We start from the raw sequence: 10,713 nt of genomic DNA, 5'->3' as shown, positions 1-10,713 counted from the left end.
CTTATTTTCCTCTGAAAACGTATTTTTTTCTTAAAAACTCACGATGCTCCTTAAATTCGTGAAACAAACGCATTTATTCCGTGAAATTTGCCAAAACGCGTCATATCCCACTAAAACAATGATGATTTTCTGTAAATACAGCTCCTTTGTGACTAGGCCTGGTTTTGCGTTTAGGTCATAATACACCAAATAGTTTCCCTATATAATTCAATGTAAAAGCGACAACTTTGAGCGAAAATAAATGCAACATTTTGCACATAGAGACCCCCATAACCATACCTTTTCTTAAAGGCCATTCTAAGCGGAATCGATATATGCAATAAAAAAGATATGTCATGTACAAAGCAAGAAAGAACTTGACACAAATCAAAATCGACTGTTTTTGCAACTTTTTTTTCGGCCGTTTCTTAGTGAAATGTAACCTTTTCTACTGCAATGGTTTACTTTAGTCTTCAAGTGTATCATATTTCAGGGATTCAGTTGTGAACACCTATTCGTGCCCTACCATTATCTCCGCAAGATAACACCCGAATAATGGTAAAAAGTGTAAAACATGCCTTCCTGTCAACTATGATATTTTTTTAGAGAGTACAGCCCTACATGAAGCGATCATTTAGTGTATTGTAACCTATAAGACAACGTTTACTGTTAACATCGCGAAAAATAAGCACTTCTTGATACTTATAAACCTATTTTCTATGTGCATGCCAATTTTCAGACCGATCTTTCACGTAGAAATGCTTGAAAATGCATTTTATTATAACGCCTGATAAGCCATGTGGCTTTCGCGTTCGGAGCTTTGATTTATAACGGGCGTTCAGGCGCAAAACGATTACCCTAAATAATTTCAATCGGTCAAAATACTGGAATATTGTTACAAGCTATGTAGAAAAAGAAGTAAACAACTATTAAAACGTGTTCATGAGCTCTTTCAGCACAAATTGTTGCGATTTGAGATGCTCAAGACGAGTTTTTGTACGTTTTTTTTTCTTATTTTCCTCTGAAAACGTATTTTTTTCTTAAAAACTCACGATGCTCCTTAAATTCGTGAAACAAACGCATTTATTCCGTGAAATTTGCCAAAACGCGTCATATCCCACTAAAACAATGATGATTTTCTGTAAATACAGCTCCTTTGTGACTAGGCCTGGTTTTGCGTTTAGGTCATAATACACCAAATAGTTTCCCTATATAATTCAATGTAAAAGCGACAACTTTGAGCGAAAATAAATGCAACATTTTGCACATAGAGACCCCCATAACCATACCTTTTCTTAAAGGCCATTCTAAGCGGAATCGATATATGCAATAAAAAAGATATGTCATGTACAAAGCAAGAAAGAACTTGACACAAATCAAAATCGACTGTTTTTGCAACTTTTTTTTCGGCCGTTTCTTAGTGAAATGTAACCTTTTCTACTGCAATGGTTTACTTTAGTCTTCAAGTGTATCATATTTCAGGGATTCAGTTGTGAACACCTATTCGTGCCCTACCATTATCTCCGCAAGATAACACCCGAATAATGGTAAAAAGTGTAAAACATGCCTTCCTGTCAACTATGATATTTTTTTAGAGAGTACAGCCCTACATGAAGCGATCATTTAGTGTATTGTAACCTATAAGACAACGTTTACTGTTAACATCGCGAAAAATAAGCACTTCTTGATACTTATAAACCTATTTTCTATGTGCATGCCAATTTTCAGACCGATCTTTCACGTAGAAATGCTTGAAAATGCATTTTATTATAACGCCTGATAAGCCATGTGGCTTTCGCGTTCGGAGCTTTGATTTATAACGGGCGTTCAGGCGCAAAACGATTACCCTAAATAATTTCAATCGGTCAAAATACTGGAATATTGTTACAAGCTATGTAGAAAAAGAAGTAAACAACTATTAAAACGTGTTCATGAGCTCTTTCAGCACAAATTGTTGCGATTTGAGATGCTCAAGACGAGTTTTTGTACGTTTTTTTTTCTTATTTTCCTCTGAAAACGTATTTTTTTCTTAAAAACTCACGATGCTCCTTAAATTCGTGAAACAAACGCATTTATTCCGTGAAATTTGCCAAAACGCGTCATATCCCACTAAAACAATGATGATTTTCTGTAAATACAGCTCCTTTGTGACTAGGCCTGGTTTTGCGTTTAGGTCATAATACACCAAATAGTTTCCCTATATAATTCAATGTAAAAGCGACAACTTTGAGCGAAAATAAATGCAACATTTTGCACATAGAGACCCCCATAACCATACCTTTTCTTAAAGGCCATTCTAAGCGGAATCGATATATGCAATAAAAAAGATATGTCATGTACAAAGCAAGAAAGAACTTGACACAAATCAAAATCGACTGTTTTTGCAACTTTTTTTTCGGCCGTTTCTTAGTGAAATGTAACCTTTTCTACTGCAATGGTTTACTTTAGTCTTCAAGTGTATCATATTTCAGGGATTCAGTTGTGAACACCTATTCGTGCCCTATCATTATCTCCGCAAGATAACACCCGAATAATGGTAAAAAGTGTAAAACATGCCTTCCTGTCAACTATGATATTTTTTTAGAGAGTACAGCCCTACATGAAGCGATCATTTAGTGTATTGTAACCTATAAGACAACGTTTACTGTTAACATCGCGAAAAATAAGCACTTCTTGATACTTATAAACCTATTTTCTATGTGCATGCCAATTTTCAGACCGATCTTTCACGTAGAAATGCTTGAAAATGCATTTTATTATAACGCCTGATAAGCCATGTGGCTTTCGCGTTCGGAGCTTTGATTTATAACGGGCGTTCAGGCGCAAAACGATTACCCTAAATAATTTCAATCGGTCAAAATACTGGAATATTGTTACAAGCTATGTAGAAAAAGAAGTAAACAACTATTAAAACGTGTTCATGAGCTCTTTCAGCACAAATTGTTGCGATTTGAGATGCTCAAGACGAGTTTTTGTACGTTTTTTTTTCTTATTTTCCTCTGAAAACGTATTTTTTTCTTAAAAACTCACGATGCTCCTTAAATTCGTGAAACAAACGCATTTATTCCGTGAAATTTGCCAAAACGCGTCATATCCCACTAAAACAATGATGATTTTCTGTAAATACAGCTCCTTTGTGACTAGGCCTGGTTTTGCGTTTAGGTCATAATACACCAAATAGTTTCCCTATATAATTCAATGTAAAAGCGACAACTTTGAGCGAAAATAAATGCAACATTTTGCACATAGAGACCCCCATAACCATACCTTTTCTTAAAGGCCATTCTAAGCGGAATCGATATATGCAATAAAAAAGATATGTCATGTACAAAGCAAGAAAGAACTTGACACAAATCAAAATCGACTGTTTTTGCAACTTTTTTTTCGGCCGTTTCTTAGTGAAATGTAACCTTTTCTACTGCAATGGTTTACTTTAGTCTTCAAGTGTATCATATTTCAGGGATTCAGTTGTGAACACCTATTCGTGCCCTACCATTATCTCCGCAAGATAACACCCGAATAATGGTAAAAAGTGTAAAACATGCCTTCCTGTCAACTATGATATTTTTTTAGAGAGTACAGCCCTACATGAAGCGATCATTTAGTGTATTGTAACCTATAAGACAACGTTTACTGTTAACATCGCGAAAAATAAGCACTTCTTGATACTTATAAACCTATTTTCTAAGTGCATGCCAATTTTCAGACCGATCTTTCACGTAGAAATGCTTGAAAATGCATTTTATTATAACGCCTGATAAGCCATGTGGCTTTCGCGTTCGGAGCTTTGATTTATTACGGGCGTTCAGGCGCAAAACGATTACCCTAAATAATTTCAATCGGTCAAAATACTGGAATATTGTTACAAGCTATGTAGAAAAAGAAGTAAACAACTATTAAAACGTGTTCATGAGCTCTTTCAGCACAAATTGTTGCGATTTGAGATGCTCAAGACGAGTTTTTGTACGTTTTTTTTTCTTATTTTCCTCTGAAAACGTATTTTTTTCTTAAAAACTCACGATGCTCCTTAAATTCGTGAAACAAACGCATTTATTCCGTGAAATTTGCCAAAACGCGTCATATCCCACTAAAACAATGATGATTTTCTGTAAATACAGCTCCTTTGTGACTAGGCCTGGTTTTGCGTTTAGGTCATATACACCAAATAGTTTCCCTAATAATTCAATGTAAAAGCGACAACTTTGAGCGAAAATAAATGCAACATTTTGCACATAGAGACCCCCATAACCATACCTTTTCTTAAAGGCCATTCTAAGCGGAATCGATATATGCAATAAAAAAGATATGTCATGTACAAAGCAAGAAAGAACTTGACACAAATCAAAATCGACTGTTTTTGCAACTTTTTTTTCGGCCGTTTCTTAGTGAAATGTAACCTTTTCTACTGCAATGGTTTACTTTAGTCTTCAAGTGTATCATATTTCAGGGATTCAGTTGTGAACACCTATTCGTGACCTACCATTATCTCCGCAAGATAACACCCGAATAATGGTAAAAAGTGTAAAACATGCCTTCCTGTCAACTATGATATTTTTTTAGAGAGTACAGCCCTACATGAAGCGATCATTTAGTGTATTGTAACCTATAAGACAACGTTTACTGTTAACATCGCGAAAAATAAGCACTTCTTGATACTTATAAACCTATTTTCTATGTGCATGCCAATTTTCAGACCGATCTTTCACGTAGAAATGCTTGAAAATGCATTTTATTATAACGCCTGATAAGCCATGTGGCTTTCGCGTTCGGAGCTTTGATTTATAACGGGCGTTCAGGCGCAAAACGATTACCCTAAATAATTTCAATCGGTCAAAATACTGGAATATTGTTACAAGCTATGTAGAAAAAGAAGTAAACAACTATTAAAACGTGTTCATGAGCTCTTTCAGCACAAATTGTTGCGATTTGAGATGCTCAAGACGAGTTTTTGTACGTTTTTTTTCTTATTTTCCTCTGAAAACGTATTTTTTTCTTAAAAACTCACGATGCTCCTTAAATTCGTGAAACAAACGCATTTATTCCGTGAAATTTGCCAAAACGCGTCATATCCCACTAAAACAATGATGATTTTCTGTAAATACAGCTCCTTTGTGACTAGGCCTGGTTTTGCGTTTAGGTCATAATACACCAAATAGTTTCCCTATATAATTCAATGTAAAAGCGACAACTTTGAGCGAAAATAAATGCAACATTTTGCACATAGAGACCCCCATAACCATACCTTTTCTTAAAGGCCATTCTAAGCGGAATCGATATATGCAATAAAAAAGATATGTCATGTACAAAGCAAGAAAGAACTTGACACAAATCAAAATCGACTGTTTTTGCAACTTTTTTTTCGGCCGTTTCTTAGTGAAATGTAACCTTTTCTACTGCAATGGTTTACTTTAGTCTTCAAGTGTATCATATTTCAGGGATTCAGTTGTGAACACCTATTCGTGACCTACCATTATCTCCGCAAGATAACACCCGAATAATGGTAAAAAGTGTAAAACATGCCTTCCTGTCAACTATGATATTTTTTTAGAGAGTACAGCCCTACATGAAGCGATCATTTAGTGTATTGTAACCTATAAGACAACGTTTACTGTTAACATCGCGAAAAATAAGCACTTCTTGATACTTATAAACCTATTTTCTATGTGCATGCCAATTTTCAGACCGATCTTTCACGTAGAAATGCTTGAAAATGCATTTTATTATAACGCCTGATAAGCCATGTGGCTTTCGCGTTCGGAGCTTTGATTTATAACGGGCGTTCAGGCGCAAAACGATTACCCTAAATAATTTCAATCGGTCAAAATACTGGAATATTGTTACAAGCTATGTAGAAAAAGAAGTAAACAACTATTAAAACGTGTTCATGAGCTCTTTCAGCACAAATTGTTGCGATTTGAGATGCTCAAGACGAGTTTTTGTACGTTTTTTTTTCTTATTTTCCTCTGAAAACGTATTTTTTTCTTAAAAACTCACGATGCTCCTTAAATTCGTGAAACAAACGCATTTATTCCGTGAAATTTGCCAAAACGCGTCATATCCCACTAAAACAATGATGATTTTCTGTAAATACAGCTCCTTTGTGACTAGGCCTGGTTTTGCGTTTAGGTCATAATACACCAAATAGTTTCCCTATATAATTCAATGTAAAAGCGACAACTTTGAGCGAAAATAAATGCAACATTTTGCACATAGAGACCCCCATAACCATACCTTTTCTTAAAGGCCATTCTAAGCGGAATCGATATATGCAATAAAAAAGATATGTCATGTACAAAGCAAGAAAGAACTTGACACAAATCAAAATCGACTGTTTTTGCAACTTTTTTTTCGGCCGTTTCTTAGTGAAATGTAACCTTTTCTACTGCAATGGTTTACTTTAGTCTTCAAGTGTATCATATTTCAGGGATTCAGTTGTGAACACCTATTCGTGCCCTATCATTATCTCCGCAAGATAACACCCGAATAATGGTAAAAAGTGTAAAACATGCCTTCCTGTCAACTATGATATTTTTTTAGAGAGTACAGCCCTACATGAAGCGATCATTTAGTGTATTGTAACCTATAAGACAACGTTTACTGTTAACATCGCGAAAAATAAGCACTTCTTGATACTTATAAACCTATTTTCTATGTGCATGCCAATTTTCAGACCGATCTTTCACGTAGAAATGCTTGAAAATGCATTTTATTATAACGCCTGATAAGCCATGTGGCTTTCGCGTTCGGAGCTTTGATTTATAACGGGCGTTCAGGCGCAAAACGATTACCCTAAATAGTTTCAATCGGTCAAAATACTGGAATATTGTTACAAGCTATGTAGAAAAAGAAGTAAACAACTATTAAAACGTGTTCATGAGCTCTTTCAGCACAAATTGTTGCGATTTGAGATGCTCAAGACGAGTTTTTGTACGTTTTTTTTTCTTATTTTCCTCTGAAAACGTATTTTTTTCTTAAAAACTCACGATGCTCCTTAAATTCGTGAAACAAACGCATTTATTCCGTGAAATTTGCCAAAACGCGTCATATCCCACTAAAACAATGATGATTTTCTGTAAATACAGCTCCTTTGTGACTAGGCCTGGTTTTGCGTTTAGGTCATAATACACCAAATAGTTTCCCTATATAATTCAATGTAAAAGCGACAACTTTGAGCGAAAATAAATGCAACATTTTGCACATAGAGACCCCCATAACCATACCTTTTCTTAAAGGCCATTCTAAGCGGAATCGATATATGCAATAAAAAAGATATGTCATGTACAAAGCAAGAAAGAACTTGACACAAATCAAAATCGACTGTTTTTGCAACTTTTTTTTCGGCCGTTTCTTAGTGAAATGTAACCTTTTCTACTGCAATGGTTTACTTTAGTCTTCAAGTGTATCATATTTCAGGGATTCAGTTGTGAACACCTATTCGTGCCCTACCATTATCTCCGCAAGATAACACCCGAATAATGGTAAAAAGTGTAAAACATGCCTTCCTGTCAACTATGATATTTTTTTAGAGAGTACAGCCCTACATGAAGCGATCATTTAGTGTATTGTAACCTATAAGACAACGTTTACTGTTAACATCGCGAAAAATAAGCACTTCTTGATACTTATAAACCTATTTTCTATGTGCATGCCAATTTTCAGACCGATCTTTCACGTAGAAATGCTTGAAAATGCATTTTATTATAACGCCTGATAAGCCATGTGGCTTTCGCGTTCGGAGCTTTGATTTATAACGGGCGTTCAGGCGCAAAACGATTACCCTAAATAATTTCAATCGGTCAAAATACTGGAATATTGTTACAAGCTATGTAGAAAAAGAAGTAAACAACTATTAAAACGTGTTCATGAGCTCTTTCAGCACAAATTGTTGCGATTTGAGATGCTCAAGACGAGTTTTTGTACGTTTTTTTTTTCTTATTTTCCTCTGAAAACGTATTTTTTTCTTAAAAACTCACGATGCTCTTTAAATTCGTGAAACAAACGCATTTATTCCGTGAAATTTGCCAAAACGCGTCATATCCCACTAAAACAATGATGATTTTCTGTAAATACAGCTCCTTTGTGACTAGGCCTGGTTTTGCGTTTAGGTCATAATACACCAAATAGTTTCCCTATATAATTCAATGTAAAAGCGACAACTTTGAGCGAAAATAAATGCAACATTTTGCACATAGAGACCCCCATAACCATACCTTTTCTTAAAGGCCATTCTAAGCGGAATCGATATATGCAATAAAAAAGATATGTCATGTACAAAGCAAGAAAGAACTTGACACAAATCAAAATCGACTGTTTTTGCAACTTTTTTTTCGGCCGTTTCTTAGTGAAATGTAACCTTTTCTACTGCAATGGTTTACTTTAGTCTTCAAGTGTATCATATTTCAGGGATTCAGTTGTGAACACCTATTCGTGCCCTATCATTATCTCCGCAAGATAACACCCGAATAATGGTAAAAAGTGTAAAACATGCCTTCCTGTCAACTATGATATTTTTTTAGAGAGTACAGCCCTACATGAAGCGATCATTTAGTGTATTGTAACCTATAAGACAACGTTTACTGTTAACATCGCGAAAAATAAGCACTTCTTGATACTTATAAACCTATTTTCTATGTGCATGCCAATTTTCAGACCGATCTTTCACGTAGAAATGCTTGAAAATGCATTTTATTATAACGCCTGATAAGCCATGTGGCTTTCGCGTTCGGAGCTTTGATTTATAACGGGCGTTCAGGCGCAAAACGATTACCCTAAATAATTTCAATCGGTCAAAATACTGGAATATTGTTACAAGCTATGTAGAAAAAGAAGTAAACAACTATTAAAACGTGTTCATGAGCTCTTTCAGCACAAATTGTTGCGATTTGAGATGCTCAAGACGAGTTTTTGTACGTTTTTTTTTTCTTATTTTCCTCTGAAAACGTATTTTTTTCTTAAAAACTCACGATGCTCCTTAAATTCGTGAAACAAACGCATTTATTCCGTGAAATTTGCCAAAACGCGTCATATCCCACTAAAACAATGATGATTTTCTGTAAATACAGCTCCTTTGTGACTAGGCCTGGTTTTGCGTTTAGGTCATAATACACCAAATAGTTTCCCTATATAATTCAATGTAAAAGCGACAACTTTGAGCGAAAATAAATGCAACATTTTGCACATAGAGACCCCCATAACCATACCTTTTCTTAAAGGCCATTCTAAGCGGAATCGATATATGCAATAAAAAAGATATGTCATGTACAAAGCAAGAAAGAACTTGACACAAATCAAAATCGACTGTTTTTGCAACTTTTTTTTCGGCCGTTTCTTAGTGAAATGTAACCTTTTCTACTGCAATGGTTTACTTTAGTCTTCAAGTGTATCATATTTCAGGGATTCAGTTGTGAACACCTATTCGTGCCCTACCATTATCTCCGCAAGATAACACCCGAATAATGGTAAAAAGTGTAAAACATGCCTTCCTGTCAACTATGATATTTTTTTAGAGAGTACAGCCCTACATGAAGCGATCATTTAGTGTATTGTAACCTGTAGACTGGTATACTTACAGTATACGCGGATGGTATTGGTACAGCGAACGTTAAACTGTCTACTAATTCAAACGTGTTCATTGAACTTGAACAGACATGTAATGGTATCGAAGCGAAAAATAACTAGTTTCTTTTTGCCCACAGGCGTAAATAACAATACGAAAGATAAAGCAAAGTTAACCGTCGAGTAAAAAAAACAAAAACGTTGAATTGTGTTTCAAGCAAAATTTTCGAGAATGTTTTTGATTTTGCGAGTTGGTATTAAAGCTGCTCGCAATGTTTTGCAAGTAGAAAAAAAAAGTTAAATTCGAGCCCTGAAAAGCTCCAACAAAAAACAAGAATACAATTTAAAAAGTAAACCTCAACTGGTCTCGAACCATTGACCCGTCTACCGCTTAGACCACTCAGCCATCCATGCTCATACAATGATTATGAGTGGTGTATTTTATACTTTATGTAAGCAATCCTCGTAGCGTCACAAAATATAACGAAAACGTTCGCTTTAAAATTAATTCAATGTCAATAATGGCATCTTTAAATTTTAACAATTTTGTAAGTTGTGAGAATTCACAGATCTACACTTATTATCATTTAAAGAATGTAATCCTGCAACAGACGAGCTACAAAAAACACATTTTAATTTTTCATCTTTACGTCGGGTTTGAACCGAGGGGGACGTCATCTTGTTTTCAAAAGTAGTTCCAAATCCAATATGACGGTCGCCTTCGTACATCAGAGTGACGGTGTGGTGTAGCCCACTGTCCGATGCGTTCAGATTGCATCTGGGGGTGCTTCACATTCCAACACCCAAAATCCTAGGGATAAAGGTCAAGGTCACACATTGAGGCCGAAGTACCATTAAAAGGCCAGTATCGTCAGTGAGCATACACATACCAGGATGCTCTTGTGCATTTCATTCATAAATATACTACTACTACTACATGTACTACGATTTGCTTGTGCCCGCGAACATTTTCTCGGGACATATACCTTTTTACAGAATATTTAGACAACAATGCATGTGTTTTTTAATAAATCATAAAATAGTTTATTGTAATTTATTGTAATGGATAAATTTATTTCAGAAATTAAAATAACCATTCTAGCCGTCGATAAGCCCCTTTTACAATGCGATATGTATATTACCATTGCTGTACACTTCATTAGAATCCTCGCGAAAAAA

The sequence above is a fragment of the Dreissena polymorpha genome, chromosome 4 (assembly GCF_020536995.1).
Source record: "Dreissena polymorpha isolate Duluth1 chromosome 4, UMN_Dpol_1.0, whole genome shotgun sequence".
Lineage (NCBI taxonomy): Eukaryota > Metazoa > Mollusca > Bivalvia > Myida > Dreissenidae > Dreissena > Dreissena polymorpha.
The sequence above is the reverse complement of the archived record's forward strand: the minus strand, read 5'-3'. Positions refer to the sequence as shown.